At 45.1% G+C, this 15987-nt stretch overlaps 1 non-coding gene and 1 pseudogene across 1 annotated transcript; both read right to left on the bottom strand.

Annotated features, from left to right (window-relative positions):
* Nucleotides 1-239: 239 nt before the first annotated feature.
* Nucleotides 240-3392, bottom strand: LOC144702961 (auxin efflux carrier component 3a-like; annotated as a pseudogene).
* An 8408-nt stretch (nucleotides 3393-11800) lies between these two features.
* LOC144704023 (small nucleolar RNA R71) lies at nucleotides 11801-11907 on the bottom strand. Its single transcript, XR_013581715.1, has one exon. It is a non-coding gene; the product is annotated as a small nucleolar RNA R71 (small nucleolar RNA).
* Nucleotides 11908-15987: the final 4080 nt, after the last annotated feature.

Consider the following 15987-nt stretch of genomic DNA (forward strand, 5'->3'; position numbering starts at 1 on the left):
CTTCTTTCTCTCTGTCTCTTTCGATGTTTCTCAGTGTCTCCTCTTCTCTTTCTCTCTCTCTTTGTTTGTCGTTCTATCGCACCCTCGCTTTTCCTCTCTTCTTTTCATTGATTAATTTTTGCCAACACGTGCTGTTTTTACCCAAACACGATAAACCCATGAATGATGCAATTCGACTTTCCTCTCAGACTAGTATACTCTTGATAACATTCGTCCAGAGGGAGAACCCGTTAGGCGTGGTGTTCTTATATGTCAATCATTAACTCTTAATGGTAGTAGGACCAAAACGGCAATTTTGACCCTCGTTCATAATTTTAAAGGCCGATTAATATTACACCTTTAGGCCATACCCTATATGGCACAAACCGATATTTTGCTGCAAGGAAATCTCCAACCAGGAATTATGTCTTCTTCTTCCTTTCCCTGACAATAAGAGAGAGAAAGGCAGAGAAAGAGGACAAAGGGAATTCCTTCTCAGCAACGGTTTTTTTTTGCTTGTTGACGTTGATATGGATGCTTTGACTATCGACTGATGGTGAGTTAATACTTAGTTCTACCTTAAGTACACCAATCTCAGAGGCCGAGAAGAATATAATATAAGAGAGTAACAGGCAGCGCAATTAGCATTCCAAAGATTACCCTGCATAATAAGAGACAGATAAAGTAAGGTTAAGCGGCCTTAAAATATTCTATTTTTGCTTTTTTCATCTTCTTACCCAGAGCTGAGTACTGAGGGGAGGACGTCATAATCCTTGGCGAAGACGAATGTGACGATTCCTTGTGGCAACGCCGCCTGAGGATGGTACTACTGTAAGAATTCGCACTTAGGAAAGGAATGGTAGCTTTCGTTATCACTACCTGTACGATTGCGATGCGCAGAAGGGTCCCTCTCAAGCCAAGAGCAAAAGACACAGCCGCCATCAACGCGGGTCCAGTGACGAACCTCATCGCCATCGAGAAGATGGCTGCGGATCTCCCACAGGCTACTATCTTAGGCTGCAGCGCCATGAACAGTCCTGTAGATCCCATGAAAGAAGTTATTGTAATAGAAAAACATTCAGGTTGTGTTTAGAAGGGAAGTAGGATCCCTTGCTTTGAACTATAGCCCTTACCAGAGTGGTAGGCTCTTGAATCTTAAGATAGTGCCAGATCTAGGTTTCAGGTGGTGTTGGACATGAGAATATGAGCTATATTTATTTTTGGTACAGTCGTTAGCGATTGTACGTAAAAGAAGTAACAAAGCTAGTCTGGTTTATTGTATACGTGCTATCAGATATAGCTTTTAGCACAGTTGTAGGATCAGAGCTAAGTGGCAGGTTTATTGGACACGAGAACAGTGCTGCCCTGGCAACACGCTATCGACTTTAACAACCTTGAATCTTATTGCAAAGTGAGAGGTATGTCGCAGGTTTGTTGGAGATGAGAAAAGAAGTAGAACCCATTAAATGTGGGGCGCAAAAATCATAAGATAGTACCAGAGTCAGGCTGTACTTTGTTGGAGATAGGAAGACATCTATAGTCCTTAATTTGAGCTATTGCTTTGAGTAAAGTTGTAACCGCGTTAATTTGAAGAGTTAACAGGAAACAAAAAAAAAAGGTAGAACCAGTGAAGGAGAAGCTTCAAACCCGCCTAGGCTAAACATTGCCATTCCCAGTCCAGCATCGGAGAGGATGGAGATTGACTTCTCCACTATTCTGGGCATCCCAATATATCACCTGCCCCAAATGAAGAAGCTAGGGATCACAATCATCACAAAAATACCAAAAGCGATAGCTGAGGTTGTTCTGCTCCTCGTAGACATTTTCTTAACAGGGTTTTGATCGTGTGAACTTACCTGAACGAGATGAGAGACCAGACCAAGCCTAAAAGGCTGCAGTATGTGTTTGGGTTTCGAATGAGTTTCCTCCACACCATGATCAGTATCGTCGTCCCCATTATCATCGCTGTTGGCATCTCCTGCCGGTTCCCCGCCGTCGCCGTCGGCGAGTTAGATCTCTCCTCCCCTCCTTCCGCTTCCGCTGCCAACAGAAGGGGCCCGCAACCGTCAAAAGAAAGAACCAGAAACAAGGCAGCCATGAGGAGACAATGCTAATTCAGCACCCGTCAACGTTACTTCCCCTTGGACGGTAAGAGTAATTTACCCTAGTGAAGGTTGACTACTTGAAGGATGGTAAACGCTCTGATTGCGCTTAACGAGTACACGTCCTGGACCGATGAAAAACGGAAAGGACTGGAGCCCGACTCCACCCAAAAAAACAACATCCTTTTCATCCAACAACCCAGATAGGATCCGGACTGAACAGGGGAATCGTTCAGTATCGAAGCCCTTTCAGCAAGAATCCAAAACACTTAACGATGTCCTAAATTAAAACGTCGTCGTCTACGTCGCACTCCAACTTCACAGGGACGAACTATAGACCAAAGAATTAAAACGAGGGACACAAAATAGGAACCTTTCGGGTGCGAGACGGTCAAGCGTGTCTCCGTGCCAGCGTCGTCGAGGACTGACGATTCGTCTGCCTTCCGCGCACACGTAGGAAGTTCTCTCGAGTTTTGCGGAGAGTTGGCGATGGACCTTTCGTCTCCTGGCACAATCCTTCTTACATAGCAGCCAGAGGACGTGGAAGGGTCGTTAGCGAGGGCGGATCTCACGTCAGCGTCGGGGTAACGGGCCCGAAGAAGAGCTCGAGCGGCCCTGTACTCGTAGGGAAGAGAAGAAGCGTGTACCACACAACGCACAGTAGAACGACGATCTGAACCATGAGGCTGGCGGAGACGTCGCCGTACATGGCGGTGACCAAGGGGATTCCTACGACGAGCGCGTTGGGAAGGGTGGCGAGCGAGAAGGCGGAGATTGCCCAGTCAAGGATCACGCCTCCGCGCGCGTAAAACATCGCCGCCGCGAAGAGAAGGATGATCGTTTGGACCGAGTCGGCGGCGATGAAGCGGAGATTCATCTTGTAAGGGTCGTTGGAGGCGATGAAGTGGAAGGAGAGTAGAGGCACGGCGAAGACGGCGACGAAGCGGTTTATTCCTGCGCACTGCTCCTGCGAGAAGATTGTCCACCATCGGACGGAGCCGTAGGCCAAGAACATTGCAACGTACAGCGGCACCACCGCTACTATTACGGTGTAACACTCAGCCCCGGTGATCATCGCGTCGTCGCAAAAGATCAAACGCGTATCAGGGAGGGAAGAAGGGGGACGCGATGTTGTTTTTCGACTATTCGATTGCGAGGGATTGGTCTAAGGTACGTTCGGGTTGAGCCGGTTTATAGCGGTGTTGGAGACCCAGTTTACCCCCTGGAATATCGGTGATGGCCAATATTCAGAGTGAGCAAGAGAGAGAGAGAGGAATAAGATAGAGAAGATATGAAGAGAGAGAAAATGATACGGTGGGCAATGCGAGAGAGAGAGGAATAAGAGACAGAAAATATTAAGCGAGAGAGAGAAAACTATAGGGTGGGCAATGAGACAGTGAGAGAGAGGAGATGAAGGGGGGAGTGACAGAGGTATAGATGGGAATAAGAAAGAGACAGAGATAGGAAATGGAGGGGAAAAAGATTGAGAGACGGAGAGACCATGACATGTGAGGGAATGGCGGCGAGAGAGACGCAGAGATAGAAAGAGAGCAGTATATGGGAGGATTGGTGGGAAGAGAGACAGAGCGATAGATAGAGGAAGAGCGAGAGACGTAAAAAACAGAGAGAGAAATGGCAATGAAAAAGAGAGTGGAGATGGAAACGGAACGAGAGACAGATAGAGGGGAATATATGATAGTGTTAAGGGTGGGAGGCAATTAGCGCCTCAGAGGTCCCCTGACAAATATGTAATGATGTATTAAACAAATCAAGGTATGGTACAGATATGTAGGGGTTACCTCAAAGACAGTCGACGGGTTTCCCCTTATTGAATACAACTGTGGTCGACAGAACCTCCTCTGTTCCTTGGGCAACCGATAACAGACTACATGCAAAAAGGTTGGGTATATTGAAGATCGTTTTTTTGAACCATGTAGAGGGTTAGTAAGGATTGATATTCTCGAGTCAGCCACAAAAAATGAGGAGCGTTTATTGATTAATTCTATTTTTCAAGTTCATTAGCATCCATGAATATACATTTAACCAATTATTCTGGGTCGCGTGACAACCAATGCTTCAGAGGTCCCCATACGAATATATTATAAGGTAATATACCAATTGGATATAAGATCCGGTGACACCACCCTTGGTTTATCTAGGCGTTACATGATAAGAAAGTTCACCCAGTTTCACGTACTGAATGCAATCCTAGTGGACCATTTATTCTCTCACACCCGAAATTAAAATACATCACAGCCAGGACAATTAATTTCTAGGATCATTTCCTATACCACCAAGTGGGTAAATGTGGATGGTTATGGTCTGATAAGCAACAAAGTTATGACATACATTATTGATTTCTTCAATTTTTTAAGACTGAAGCTGTCCCATTAATATATATTTCTGGGTAGCTCTAGAGGCAAATCCATAAAAGATAAGACTGCGAGGTTTATGTGGTAGGATATCACAAGTAGAGAACGCAATAAAATTGCTTCTTTTGAGAAACGGCTCACTTGGCTTAGAATATTAAGAATACAATATAAAACGCTTTCCATTGAAAAGACATCAGGATTAAGGGACTCCATTATATCTTGGCTGCAGATGCAGTCGACAGAGTTAATGGTCGAAGAAAACCAACATGGTTCATGCACTTCTCCTTTAACGGGGGACCACCAACGATGTTATGTCTCTATCTCTTTTTCATCCTCGCTCTATCTTTGTCGCTCTCTCTCCCTCCTGCTCTTTCACTCTGTGTACCTTCGTCTCTCTCTCCGATGCAAAACCGGATTGCAAAGGGAACGCGAGTCACGGTCGTTGTCGTCAAATGAGAGTCGTTTTCATCCTTGGGAAGGTGTAGATAAGTAAGAATCCCCCCTTACCATAGCAGTATGACCTGATGAAATCGTTGTGGGGTTTGACCGTGAGATATGGGTCCCACTCATTTTTTATTTCCCGCTCAGCACTCTACACTTCCTGCTTAAAGTTCCTTTGATAAAAGGAACAATGCTGAACATTATTTTATTGGAACAAGGGTTTTTGTTTCTGGTCTTATCCTTCCTTTTCCTTCTCCCTTGTTCTCTCCGACCAGGATCTGTGCTGCCAAGGAGTGGCAGCAGGGACTCTATCCAAGCATTTGGTATCAAAACCTGAAGTCTGGTCCAAGGAGGAACTAGGAGCATATCCATGTCACGAAAGGCTGGTGAATCTATCTCACAAACTGGTGGGATGTCTTCAGCAGAAGGTGAGTCTGCTGGAATCTCTGTCGTGATTCCCAGGTCTCGGGTCAAGACTGAACATGGTTTTCCCATTCACTCCAAGCAGAAATATTCTCAATGGCAAGTTCTGTTGGAGGCGGCTGCCTTATGGGAAGCTATTAAGACAAAGATGGTGACAAAGAAGAAGGATCAGCAAGCGCTGTTGGTTCTCTATGGCGCAGTTTCTGATGAACTATTGGCTCATCTGGATAGCAAGCTGATAGCTAAGGAGACGTGGATGTCGGTGAAGATGAAGAACTTGGTAGCTGCTCATGTTCAGAAGGCTGGAGTGGAAGCCGTAAAATGCAAAATTGAAATGCTGATGATGAGAGAAGTTGACCTTGTACCTGACTTTGCAGGGAAGCTGTCCAAGGTTGTCACTCAGATAAGGATCATGGGAAATAAGTTATAAGAATGAGACATGGTGGCCAAGCTACTCTGAGCCACTCCGGTGAAGGTTGACTCCATTACATCCTCCATTGAGAAATTTGCAGAGATATAGTAAACGACCAAAGACCACAATATAAGTCAAAAATTAAATGTTGCAAGTGTGACAAATTTGGACATTATGCTTCTGAATAACGTAGCGACAAGAAAGAGGAGAACGTAGATTTAACCAACACCGAAGAGAAAGGTGAGTTAGCCTTGCTGATGAGTCTAACCAAGCCTATAGATCATGCATTAGTCTAAGGGATTGAGGGAGATCCTCTTATGCCAGATATGTGGTATCTCGACACGAGGGCTTGCAACCATATGGCAGGCATGCAAAGTCCATTTTATTAGAGAGAAGAGGCTCACATTGATAGTGTTTGCTCTGGCGACAAGTCGAAGGCGGAGGAGAAATGACACTAAGTAACGTTCTCTTTATCCCTAAATTACACTCTAACATTTTGAGTATTGGACAGCTTGATGAACAAGGCTTCAAGATTGTGATGGAGCGTGGTCATTTGATCATGTACAATCATGAGGGGAGACTATTGGCTCGTGTTAAGAAGACCAATTTTCGCTTATATCTGTTGAAGCTAAATAATAGTAGGAGTTGCTTGGTTTAGGTTGGTGATTCTGTTCAAGTATGGCATGAGCGTTATGGGCATCTCAACCACCAAGCATTGAATTCGTTGGCTGTTTGAGAGGTGATGGAAGGATTATCCTCTCTACCGTCTCCAGACTAATTATGTCAAAATTGCATAGCATGCAAGCATTTGGGGGCTCCATGTCCATCTTCATCAACATATATCGCCAAGACACCGCTTGAGTTGGTGCACATTGACTTATCTGGTCCAATTACTCCGTCGACATGGGGTGATAATTCTTATTTTATGTTGATTGTTGATGATTTTAGAATACTCACTTATGTTGACGTGATGGGGAAGAAGTCAGAAGCTCTTGGCGCTATCACAAAGTTTGAGGAGATCGCATAAGCTGAAAAGAATGTGAAGCTCAAAGTTCTAAAGACTGATCAACGAGGAGAAGCCTACCCGCGGAACTATGGGGATAGGTAGTGAGCACTATAGTGTACCTCATGAACTGCGCTCTGACTAGAAGCCCAAAACGAGCTACACTGTGCGAAGCTTGGACTGGGTCAAAGCCTAAGGTTGCATACCTTAGAGGTTTTGGCTGCCTAGCTCATGTGAATGTGCAAGTTGGATGACTTGAGCAAGTTGAATGTGAATTGGCACTTGAGCAAGTTGGATGACCGAAGCAATCTTATGGTCTTCATCGGTTATGAGATTGGGTTTAAAGCTTATCGCTGCTATGGCCCTAATAGTGAAAAGGTGTATGTGAGCACAAACATCCTCTTTAAAGAAGATGCAAAGTGGGACTGGAATGTCCCTGAATTGATGAACAAGCAAGGTATCTCACACTCCCATGATTTTCCAATGTTAACTAACGATTGTGATAGTTAGGTGGATGAGTGCTAACCCAACGGAGGAAGCTCATGTTGCATCACCTCCGCATGAAGTGAGCCCTAAACCATGGGAAGGAGGTCCTCTTCTCACTACTAAAGAGAGCTCGCCTAGGGGGTTCAAATATTTATGTTAAGTTTATGAAGATGGCGAGCAAGTTAACCTTCACCATGAAGAGTGCTTGGAGATAGAGGGGGAGCCAGAAAATCTCCTAGAAGCATCTAAGGAGGAGTTTTGGAAAAGTGCCATGAAGGAGGAGATGGACCCCATTAAGAAGAACCAGGCATGGGAGCTGTTGAATCCACCTAGAGGCTGCAAGTTGATCGGCCTTAAGTGGGTTTTCCAACGGAAGAAGAACTCACAAGGAGAACTGGTGAGACACAAAGCCAGACTAGAGGGGAAGGACTACGTCTAGAAGCTTGAAGTTGACTTTGAAGAGGCATTTGCGCTAGTCGCAATAATTGACACTATGTGTGTCTTGGTGGATCTATAAGTACAAGGAGGATAGGTGATGGTGGATATCGTCAGGGACGTCGTCCGGTCGGAATCGAGGATGATGGCTTGATACCTAGAAAGAGGGTCGGAGGTTGACAGTGTCGTTGTCTAACGGATAAAACTCTAACTAGGTAATATGTAACTATAGTGGAAGTGAATGTGACCCACGTGTCGCACTTGTAGGGGCTGACTCCAGGGAGATGCCGAGCTCCGTGCTCCATAGAGGTCACCCAAGAAGGCGACGGTGGCCTCTTGAACCTCGTCGGATGGAACGACGATGTCTACGGGCCAAACATAATCAACTGTAGGGCTTGCACGTAACGGATGCACTCGTAAGACCCTCCAATTTCTCGTATTTAACTCTTTATTTTCCTCTCTCATCTACCTTGCCTGAGCGCAGTGGAATCAAGATGAAAGTATACTGCAAACGGTAAGTGGGGAAGAGATGACGTACCTTGTTAGCGTGCGACATGTCGTGCAGATTCTTCGTCTATGGCAGTAGCCAGAAGCTGGTGACGATGGAGAGAAGCTGGAGAACGTCGGCGGCTCGACTAGCGTATTGACGCAAGAGTAATTGAGAAGGGAGAGGAGCGAGAGGTGATGATGGAGGTGTCAACCGATGGCGTGATGACCAAATGGCCGACAATGACTCCATTGACGATGGCTCAAAGGCAGGCGATTTGTCAGTCCGGGAGATCTCGGGTTGTTCTGACAGATTTAAGGGCGACCGCATGCTTGTCGGCAGAGTTAAGCATGGCGGTGGTCAAGTGTGTTCTTCCCTCGATCTTCGGGTGCTTCAACCCACGGTCCAGCAATCTCCAGCAATGATATGGGTCAGCCAGACATGTGACCACCTTTCCCCCCCAGGGAACCACCAGTACTTGCTGGAAGATGGAAGGGGGGGGCAAAATCAACACATGTGCTAGGGAGCGTCAAGGTAGACGTGGGCGCGGTCAACTATTCCATAACGGAGGCTGACGCCCCACAAGAAGAATTCCTGACTGCGGAAATGCAGAAGTCGATCGATCGGGCACAACATCAAGGACGGGGTTGACCCGAGGCCAACATGGTCCACGATTCCACAGGGAGACTCCCATCCACGACGTGACCACGTCCACCGAATGACTCCAGACTTTTTGCACCCGGCGAAGGCGTGGGTCAGCCAAACACTAATGTGAATCAACGCTTGGGAAGCAAGGGCCCACGGTGATTAAGAACTATAGAATGGCTTGGTCGAGCCGCCAATAGAGAATCAAGTGTCGCAACGCAAACTACAGTTGCACGGGCGGTGCAAGTCCCTTTGGGAGTCCTAGTGACAACAACCCCACCAGAAGCGACGACGCCTTGATGACCCCAATGGGGAGGGGGGGAGGAACAGAAGGAAGCCTAGTGGGCAGCATTTCCTTCCCAGTTTCTGCCCTACTCATACCTTCTCCCCCTTCTCCTTCACTCTTGCTCCCCTTCCTCTTTTCCCTTTTGTGTAACTCACGGTGAGATCTATAAGCAAACAGGGTAACTGCAAAGAAAACTTCCAGATCTGATGAACATGGTGCCCACTATGACCTTGTATAGAGCCATGATGGGCCCCTTAAGATGAGTCCAATAAGGGGAGGGGGGAGTAGTCCAACAAGAGGGGCCCATAAAATAATGGGCCCCCATTAAAACAAAATAGAATAAAATAAAAACATAACAAGGGGGGAAGTGACGGGGTCCCAATAACTAAGGACCCCTCTTGCATGACGACGAAGACAAATACGCACAAAACAACAGACACCTCGTGATGCAATGAATGTGACTCGACAATCAAAATAATATGAGAAGAAACTAATGAATAAGACGAGAAATCAAAACACGATAAATGAGCATAACTCACCCAGGTTGTCAAAGCCAGATGTCTTTTGTTGGCACCTTGGCATGCCCGTCAGCTAGACGCAACGGCAGGTAGTCAACCATAGTGACGGCAGCTTGGATGACGTGTTCCATGGTAAAAATGGTGTGCAACATTGATAACATGCATGTTTAATATGCGAATTGATCATAATTCACTATCGTTAATGCTTAATTATCATGAATATGATGCATGTTATCATGTTTTCGTGACATTTTCTCTATCACCGTGTCATTTCATTAAGTCCACATTTCTGCATTTTTTTACGCTTAATTTCATGTTTAATTTAGGTTTCATCTTTTTGAAGGTCAAATCACTTGAAATTAACGATATTCTTGAGATTCACTTTCAGGACTTAAGTGGATACATAATGAAGAAGAGAGAAGAGAAGAATGACGTGAAGAATTAGGAGCCAGCCAGGCCACCATCCCATTAAGGAGTCAAGGACGAGGCCCATTAAGCGAGCACAAGATCAGGCCAAGTAACGGGCCCAGATGTTGACCCGCAAGGCGAACCCACGTGGAGGCCGTTACGCACGCCCAGATAATTCCCAGCCTTGAATAAGGGCAGAAATAGAGGAAATCATGGCCTTAGTGGGCCATGAACGGCCCACTAAGGCCTAAAATATGAAAAATGCCTCTAAAAGAAAGCTCGTAAAATGCCTAGAGTGCCCATGTAACCCTATTTAACCCCCATTTTCTCTCTCTTCTCGGATTACTCTTGAAATCTCAAGTCTTTGAGCATCTTGGAGCCTTGTGACAAAGTTTCTTGAGTCAGAAGTGATTCGTTTCGCGTTTAAGAGGCATGTCTCCAGGATTTCTGCGAGCAATCATGAAGAGGGTGAGAAAGCGTTTGAGGATCGCCCCTTGAACACCGAAACGCTATCGAACAAGGGATCGATGATATCGGCAACATCTTTGGGGCAATCGGGTTAGTAGCGCGTAATCTTCGCAATCCTTACCCTATAGAATAGATTAAATTAGAGTTTAGTTAAGATTTAGATAGATAGGATTGTGACTCTTCGATTTTCATCCGCGATTTCTTTGGTTAACTTTAAACAGAGTGTTCTCTCTCATTTTAAGTCCGAATTTTGTGCTTCTTGTACCGTTGGATCTCCTTCTTTCTAAGTTCAATTCGGTCTCAGTTTACCGAATCAACCGAATCGATTAAGTCAACCCGCGTTCTTTGTGGATTCGACCCGTACTCATCGCTGTACTCATCTCTGTGGACTCAATCAAATCATTGAGTATGGAATTTTATATTTTTGACGAGCAAATTGTGTGTTAAACGACCGCACCTTTTCGCCTCATCAAATGGCACCGTTGCCGGGGAACGCGTGTTGTTGACTTTTTCCTTTGAACTTAGGTCAAAATTGGATTTTTCTGTTCTATTCTATCTCTAACATTGTAGAGAAAGTTTCTAATCAGTTTGTTGATCTCATCGTGGTGAATGCATAAATCGAGGTAAAACTACCATTTTGCCCTTTATCCATGATTTGGGTGTATTTTGGTAGAATTTTCAGCATTTGATCACTCTCTTGAGAAGAGGAGATGATCATCAGGTACGTTATTTGCTTTATATTGATTTTATTAATTTTCTTATATAATACATCCTACCAACGTGAATCAAAACCGAGGAAACCAGAGGAACATAAGGAACACTAGACACACAAGGAACAATCCATTATATGATGACCTTTTCGACACATCTAACCATTCACAAACAGGATCTGAAGCCCCATACATAGAACCCCCAACAGTTCAGAATAGTCCAGCGAGAGGCGGAGCAGCCATCGCCAACCCCCCCATGGAGAATGTTAGATGACGCCTTAGCGATTATGCAAGGCCAGTAAACTAGAGGCAGACTACTCGAGTCAATGCCCCTCTTGATAGAGGCGTACATTTTAAAATTGACTCACATTTTCTTACCCTCTTACCCACTTTCCTAGGAAATCTATCGGATGAGCCCTATCAACATGTGGATGAATTCAACCAAGTTTGTGAATTCAATCAATTCCACAAAGTTCCATCCGACACGGTTAAGATGCGTATTTCTCCTTTCACACTTAAAGGAAAAGCAAAGGAGTGGTTTAACTCCCTTGGTCGTGAGTTTAACTCCTGGAGAGATATGGAAGACGCATTTTTGTGTAAGTACTACTCGGTAGGGAAGACTAGTGAGATGAGAAAGGCTATTCGTGAGTTTTCACAAGGACCTGGAGAGGTGTTTTATGTGGCATGGGAGCGACTTCGAGATCTTATGAGGAGTTGCCCTCATCACGGCATCCCCAAACACGAGATCACTCAGATATTTTATGATGGTTTGGGTGCACTGGATAGATATTTGCTCGATGCCGCGAGTGGCGGGACATTTATGAGCATATAGGAGGATGAAGCCCTAGATCTTATTGAGTTTGTGGCAGAAAATAGCCATCATCATGCGAGCAAGTCCTTGGAAGGGATTTGAACTCCGACGACGGGTGGACTACTAGATGCTAAGGTTGTGGAGACAGGCATGCTCTTGGAGAAGATAGAGAGATTGACTGAGGCACAAAACCTAATGATGGACTCACTTAAGATCCGAAATGGATCCGAAGGCCTCAACCCAGTACCTCAGAGTGATGCTTCTCCATGCGCTCATTGCTCTAGCTTTGAGCACGTCGAGCTGGATTGTCCAGTGATGGTAATCCAAGGACAGTATGCTCCTAGGCAAGGATCCATGACTTATCCGGGGCAGAGCCAATCGAGTAGAACTCACTACCCGAATCAAGGATATAATAACAGTAGTTATTATAATCCTCTTTATGCGCAGCAGCAGAGCGGGCAGCCCACCTCATATCATCAGCCCTATCGCTCCGCTACGCAGTCCAATGGGAACGTGAGGCCTCCATCTTACGCCTCAGGACCTTCCCACGCAGTTACACAGCCAGTAATTGCGCCACCTACGGCCACCTCCGTTGATCCCGTCATGAGTGCACTTTCACAAATGATGAATAAGCTAAACGAGGTGAGCAACCGACTTGATAGAGTCGAAGGAGCGAGAATTGAAATTTCCGATGCCCCCATCGAGCAAAGGAAGATAAAGCGCGTAGAGTTTGCTAACCAACTACCTTTCCAACCTTTAGCTAACCCTAGGAACCTAGGGCAAGCATCGGCGAGCCCCTCTCACAATGTGAATGAAGTTCACGTTGATTGCATTAAAGATGAGGCACAGGCTATCTCGGCCCTAAGGAGTGGAAAGATATTAAGCGACTCCTACAAGGATCATCCGAGCCACAAGAGCCCGAATGAGGAGAATGAGGATGAACTGTCTCCTATGACTATTCAGGAGGATAGCTCTGAAGATGAGGAGGCACTTGAGGAGGATACCACTAGAGTTGAGCCAGATCCCGAGGCTTACAAGCCTCCGGTGCCTTACCCTCAGTTACTTAGCCGACCCAAGGCCCCCACGAGTAAAAATGATGAAAATTTACTTGAGGCCTTTAAACAGGTCACTATCACTATTCCACTGGTAGATGCGATTCAGCACATACCATCATATGTTAAATTCCTTAAGAGATTATGCACCCCCACAAGGAAGCCGAAGAGAATTCCTATGAGCGAGACCATTAGCTCAATTATGTTGAGTACACTTCCCTGGTAGAGACGAGATCCGGGAGCTATTGTGATTAGTTGTGAGATAGGGGAAAGACCTTTACAAGGTCCCTACTCGATACGGGAGCTAGTGTCAACATCCTTCCTAAAGGAGTTTATGACACATGTCCATTAGAGGAGTTGCAACCTTTATTCATAGAGTTGAGTTTACCGGACGGATCCATGAGACGTCCCCATGGTATCGTAGAAGATATGATAGTGAAAGTGGAAAATTGTTACTTTCCAGTAGACTTTATCATTGTGGATATGAAGACGACTAAGGAGCTTAAAGATGCTCCCATTATTCTGGGGAGACCATTTCTGGCTACCGCAAAAGCTATTACGGATTGGGGCAAGGGCGAAGTTGTATTTCAGGTGGGAGATAGTACCGTGAAGGTGAGCATCAATAGGTTGATGCGATACCCTTCCAAATCATCAGAGGAAGTAGGTGCCATTGACTTTTATGATAATGCTGAGATTGATGATTGCATTGATGAGACTATGGCACTTATTGAGGAAGAGAGTATTGAGGAGCCTGAGTTTCCCTTGATTGAGTCGATTCTTGATCTCAAACCCTTACCTTCCACGCTGAAATAATGCATATCTTGATCTAAACAAGGCAAAACCCGTAATTATATCTTCACAACTAGAGGAAAACCATGAGCGGAGATTACTTGAGGTGTTGCACGAAAAGGAGAAAGCATTAGGATGGAGTTTATCGGATTTGAAGGGAATCGACCCTTCTTTGTGCACTCATCGGATATACCTAGAGGATGACTCTCGACCCTCTAGAGATGCACAACGGAGGCTCAACCCTAAAGTATGGGATGCGGTGAAAAGAGGAAATTCTAAAATGGTTAAATGCCGGCATCATTTATCCTATATCCGATAGTCCATGGGTGAGCCCTGTACATGTAGTTCCCAAGAAAGCTGGAATCACCGTCACGATGAATGATAAGGGAGAAGAAATTCAAATACGCCTTCCGATGAAATGGAGAGTATGTATCGATTATCGGAAGTTGAATGCGACAACAGAAAAAGATCATTTCCCCTTACCATTTATCGATCAATTCCTCGACAAGCTTGCTGGTCAAGGATATTATTGCTTCTTGGATGGATATCCGGGTATAATCAGATTGCTATCCATCACGATGATCAAGAAAATACCACTTTCACATGTCCTTTTGGCACATACGCGTTCCAATGCATGGCATTCGGATTGTGTAATGCCCCTGCCACATTTCATATATGTATGATGGTCATATTCTCTGACTTTTTAGGAGATAGTCTCGAGGTCTTCATGGACGATTTTTCAGTTTTTGGGTCGAGCTTCGATGAGTGCCTTGAGCACTTAACGTAAATTCTGGATGTTTGCGTCAAAAAGAGATTAGTCTTGAGTTGGGAGAAGTCGCACTTCATGGTTAGAGAAGGGATAGTACTTGGACATCTAGTTTCAAGCAATGGATTAGAAGTGGACAAGGCTAAAGTCGAGGTGATACGAAGCCTCACCCTCCCAAGCTCGATAAGGGAACTAAAAAGTTTTCTTGGGCATGTAGGCTTCTATCACAGATTCATCGAAGACTTTGCCAAAGTTTCAAAGCCATTACCTTCCCTCTTGCGCAAGGACAAAGACTTCATCATCGATCAAGAGGGAAGACACGCATTCCAGCTTCTGAAGCAATCTTTAGTGGAAGCGCCAATTTTACAAAGTCCTAACTAGGATTTACCTTTTGAGATCATGTGCGATGCTTCAGATTATGCGGTAGGTGCGGTTTTGGGACAACGAATCAATAAGAAACCCATTGCCATATGTTATGCGAGCAAGACGCTAGCCGATGCTCAACTCCATTACACGACTACTGAGAAGGAGTTGGTAGCCGTTGTCTTTGCTCTAGAAAATTTTAGGCCTTACGTCTTGGCAAGCAAGATCACCATATACACCGATCATGCAGCTATCAAATACTTGCTATCCAAGAAAGATGCAAAACCACGGCTAATCAGATTGGTTCTCCTCCTTCAAGAATTTGATTTGGACATTAAGGATAAGGAGGGGGGTGAGAACTTAGTGGCTGATCATCTTTCTCGATTCCACACTACTAGTTTTGGAGAGATTGGTGACACATTCCCTGACGAGCAACTCCTTGTCGCCAGAAGTAAAGTGCCATGGTTTGCTCACATTGTTAATTACTTAGTCACAGGAACAGTTTCGGATTATTGGAACACCCGTTAGAGGAGAAAGCTCTTCCATGACGCTCGATATTACTTTTGGGAAGAACCTCAATTGTTCCATTTGGGGGCTGATCAGATTATCCGAAGATGTGTTCTAGACGAGGAACAAACCGATGTATTGGCGATGTGTCACTCACCATTATGTGGAGGACATTTTGCATTGAAAAAGACTGGACTTAAAGTGCCTCAAAGTGGTTTCTATTGGCCAACTTTATTCAAGGATGCGCGTAAATATTGCCAGGAATGCTTAAAGTGTAAATCCGCATTGAACATCTCAAATAGAGATGAAATGCCCTTGCAACCCATACTTGAAGTAGAGATATTTGACTTATGGGGGATCGATTTCATGGGACCATTTCCGCCCTCTGAGGGGAATGAATACATACTTATGGCAGTGGATTATGTGTCCAAATGGGTTGAGGCAATTCCAACTAGGACAAATGATCATCGAGTGGTTAACAAATTCATTGTGAGCCATATATTTTCTCGATTCGGTTGCCCGAA

Source organism: Wolffia australiana, chromosome 5, assembly GCF_029677425.1.
Source record: "Wolffia australiana isolate 7733 chromosome 5, ASM2967742v1".
Classification (NCBI taxonomy): Eukaryota; Viridiplantae; Streptophyta; class Magnoliopsida; order Alismatales; family Araceae; genus Wolffia; species Wolffia australiana.